The following is a 4,768-nucleotide window of genomic DNA, read 5'->3' on the forward strand; positions in this document are numbered from 1 at the left end:
CATGACATTCCAGCTGAATCTCTTTATTGCTTGCTCCTCACCTCCGGTCTGGTCTCAGCCAGTCTTAGATGCTCGGCTCCAGCTGTGGTCTCCAAGGCTAGACCTTGGCCTCTGTCTCTCTCCTGTTGATGTCCCTGCTATAAGGGTCTCAACAAGAGAGTGGAGGACTCCACACGCCCCCTTGCCCACACTTGGTCTGGTGTCCAGCACAAAAGCCCCTGTCCTGTCTCATTCCCACAGACACCACTTTCTTGCTTCCTGCTTGCCGCAACAACAGACCCAGAGCCAAAGCAAAATCACAGCCCCTCACTGCTGTCCCCATCGAGGCCTGTGCAAGTGAGGAAGAGAGGGATCCGAGGAAGGTTTTGGTTGGACCCAAATCAAAAGCTCATCTGACTTTTGTTCACAAGCCCCATGCCTGCGAGGAGAGGCCATGATTTCTAACTACCGAACAATAAGCCTTTGATCAGACTTAATAAAGAGTCATTCCCATGCTATGTGGTTAGGCCCCCAGGCTGGGAGTCAGAAGGCTCATTGGAGTTGTTTTTTGTTAATTGTCTTAATGAGCAGATGGATAGCGCTGCTGGCTAGCAGATAACTCATGGGGAATAGACCCATTTCCTCCGTGTATGACAGAGATGAGATCTGGGGGGGGTGGGGGGCGGGGTGACACGCGGCTTCTCCTCCCTCCTCTTTGCCACCCCTGTGAAGAGTGGGAGGGGCCCAGGCTTCTCTCTATGGCCCTGGGCAGGTCACTCCCTCCCTGTACTATTTGTATGAAGATAATGGTGACGGGAGTCACATCCTAGGGCTGTATGGTCACATCATTAGGTCATATCTGTATAAGACTGACCAGAATTCTGGAATTCCTGCTGCCTGCCACCTCTAGCACCAGTGAGCAGACACAGGAATTGAGTCTTCAAGTTGCACTGTATTCAGGGGGGCTGGTGACCCAAGAAGGTGGCAGGTACTTTGTAGGAGAAATAAACTCCTTGCATTCCATCCAGTCAGCAGGTCACACAGGAACAGGAAGCAAAGGCAGCCGGTCATCTCAGAGCTGAGTGTTGCCCCTCTGGTCAGGGAGTCAGCTGAGTCCCCGAGAGTCATGGTGTCGTACCTCTCTTATCTCTACAACTTCTTCCTCATTATGTCTCTGGCTAACCCTTTTTATTGCCCTCACACACACACTGGTCTAGCCTCAGCCAGTATCAGTTGTTCAGCCCCAACTGTGGTCTCCAAGGCTGGACCTTGGCCACATCGCTTTTTTTGTCAGTGCTTGCGGTAGGGGCTTCAAGGAGAGAGCAGAGTGTTCAAACTCCTAACCATGCTGAGTTTGGTTAGTGTCTGCCATAATCAATCCAGCATCCCTTGAAATGCCACCCTGGCTGGGGCTTAACTCAGAACAAGCAAACACTTAATGGTGTGTATGAACTATTTCTACCATATGAAGTATAACTGTGTCCTTATGGAAAGGAAAGTGGCCTAACGTTGTAGAATATTATTTTAGGGTGTGTTACTTTTGTTTACGTTGCATTTGCTTAACTCTGTGAAGCTGTGTTACTGTGCCTGTCTAAAACACCTGATGGTCTAATAAAGAAATGGCCAACAGCAAGGCAGGAGAAAGGATAGGCGGGGCTGGCAGGCAAAGAGAATATATAGAAGGAGAAAACTGGAAGAAGGGGATCGAGGAGAAGCCAGAGAAGGAGGACATCAGGGGCCAGCCACCCAGCCACCCAGCCACCTAACCAGCAACGGAGTAAGATTTGCAGAAGTAAGAGAAGAAAAGCCCACAGGCAAAAGGTAGACAGGATAAGTTAAGGAAAGCTGGCAAGAAACTAAGCCAAGCTAAGGCCAGGCATTCATAATTAAGAATAAGCCTCCGCCGGGCGGTGGTGGCGCACGCCTTTAATCCCAGCACTCGGGAGGCAGAGGCAGGCGGATCTCTGTGAGTTCGAGGCCCAGCCTGGGCTACCAAGTGAGTTCCAGGAAAGGCGCAAAGCTACACAGAGAAACCCTGTCTCGAAAAACCAAAAAAAAAAAAAAAAAAAAAAAAAGAATAAGCCTCCGTGTGTGATTTATTTGTGAGCTGGGTTGCGCCCCGCCCCCGACAAAAGATTAAAATTCTAACAACAACAGCCTACCCGTGCTCCCTGTCCCCTGTCAGAAGGACTACTTAGCCACGATGAAGATTTGATATTCCTTGGCTGAGAAGGCCCGGGCAGCACAGACCCAGCTCCGACCTCTACTTCTGAAAGCGCTACTTTGGACCTTCAGGAAAGAGTCTGGACAGTGACTGACCTGGCCTGCCCTGGGCCTTTGGCAAAGTTTCTCCGAGCCTCCATATCCTCACCTGTCAAATGAGGCTGTGAAGAGCTCATTCACCTGGCAAGGTGACAACAGCCTTTGAGGGTTCATGTCAAGTTCCCATGAGTGCCCAGGGCACCGCCAAGTCCTGTAAATGGCAGATATGCTGTCACCTGTTTTACCCAGGGCTTCCTAGAAGCAGACCTCAAGACAAAGAGAAAGTCTGAGTTGTGTATTTGATTTTTTTTTTAAAAATTTATTTATTATGTATAGAGTGTTCTGCTTGCATATATCCCTTCAGGCCAGAAGAGGGCGCCAGATCTCATTACAGATGGTTATGAGCCACCATGTGGTTGCTGGGGATTGAACTCAGGACCTCTGGAAGAACAGCCAGTGCTCTAAACCGCTGAGCCATCTCTCCAGCCCTTTTTTTTTTTTTTTTTTGAGTTGTGTATTTGAAAGATGACCCCAGGAAGTATAGAGGGGAATGGGGAGCAAGAGGGAGAAGAGAGGGCAATCTATGCAGGGCTTGAGCAAGCTGGCTGCCTCCACAGCGACTGCAGTTCAAGCCCTTGAGGAAACAGCCCTGTAGATCACCCCTTAGCAGACCCCTCCCTCAGTCCCCTTTGTAAAAGTCTGCATTCTTTTCATTGTCACTAGGACCAAATGACTGGCAGAACTGCTTAAAATAAAGGAAATGCTCATTCTGGCACGTGGTTTTAAACCTGTCTGTATATGGCAGAACTGAGCAGTTTGTGTCTTGAGGCCAAGAAGCAAAATGGAGGAGAAAACTGGTTCTCAGTGTCTCAGTTTGCTTTCTATTGCTGTGATAAAACACCGTGACCAAAAGTAACTTGGGGAGAAAAGGGTCTATTTGGCTCCCATGTTCTGATCACAGTCCGTCATGAAGGGAAATCAGGGCAGGAGCCCAAGGGAAGAACTAGGAGGCAGGAACTGAAGCAGAAATCATGGAGGAACACTGCTTACTCACATGCTCCCCACAGCTTGCTCAGCTAGTTTCTTATACACCTCAGTATCACCTGCCCAGGCATGGGACCTCCCACATCTATCATCAGTTAACAAAATGGCCCACAGACTTGCCCACAGGCCAATCTGGTGGAGATTGGACTTCTTCCGTTAAAGTCACTCTCCCCCAGTGACTCCAGCTTGTGTCAAGTTGACCAAAAACTAATACTCAGTCCATTTTAACTTCACTTTCTCTTCCCTTTTTTTTTTCCCATCATGGCCCCCAACACATGGGACAGTGCTGCCCATATTCAGGGGTGGTCTCCCAGCTCAGTCAATCCTTGTTAGAAATACCCTCATCAGTCTCCTAGGTAATTCTAAATCCAGTCAAGTTGATGGTGAGAATTAACCATCAAAGAGGTGGTACCCACATATAGTCATCCTTCAGCATCCCTGGAGAATGGTTTCCAGGGACCTCTGTCCCCATGGATACCAAACTCTGCAGCTTTGCGGGGTCCGTGTACGAAATAACATAGTGTTTGCATATGACCTACACACATCATCCCATATTCTTAAAATCACCTCTAGACTTTTTATACCTAGTACAGTACAAACACCATTGGCAATAGTCATACTGTACTGATATTTTCAATCATAAATTGGTTAAATCCATGGGTGTGAAGTCCTTAGATACAGAGGTCTGGCTATGTTTAGGGAAGTCCCTGCCCATGCCATCATAGGAATTCTTGAACCCTGAGAAGTCATCTTTTAAGTCCTTGGGATACTTTGTCTGATAAGAGCTTCTGTTAACCTGTGAGAACTGGACCATGCCATGCAATCTGACAGTGGGACCTGTGATGGGGACTTTTGTTCACATGGCAGGAGCTCATTCTCTGCAGGCATTGAGGACTAAGCCTGAATGCTGGCATTAAAGGCATACACCACCACTTCCCAGCTATATCCACTTTTTTTTGTCTTTGTTTTGTGCCCAGGCTGGTCTTCAACTCCCAGCAATATCATTGATCCTCCTGCCTCAGCCTCCTAAAGAGCTATAGTTACAGATATGAGCCACCACACATGGGTCTACATGTTTAAAAATAATTTTTAAGCCTTGTATCTTAGTTAGGGTTTCTATTGCTGTGAAGAGATACCATGGCTGTGGAAACTCTTATAAAGGAAAACATTGAATTGGGTGGCTCGGTCCACTATCATCACCGAGGAAAGGGGAACTAGAGAAGTCTGCAGGTCAGCCTTCCTCACATACAGGGTGTTGGTAATTGATTAGCTGTGCTGAGCTATAGGACAGAGAGAATTTGCATAACGGAGTTTCTATTGCCCTTCTGGAGGGACTGTAACTCAGAAGTGTGGGGTCGAACCTGGTGCACATGCCTTAGGAACAGACTTCTCAAATCTCAATGTGTGGCCACATGTTCCTAGGTTGTGGGTGCTCTTCAGTGTTAATGAGAAGTATCTGAACTCTGGAGAACTCAAATCCCTC

This window comes from Peromyscus eremicus, chromosome 4 (genome assembly GCF_949786415.1).
Source record: "Peromyscus eremicus chromosome 4, PerEre_H2_v1, whole genome shotgun sequence".
Taxonomy (NCBI): domain Eukaryota; kingdom Metazoa; phylum Chordata; class Mammalia; order Rodentia; family Cricetidae; genus Peromyscus; species Peromyscus eremicus.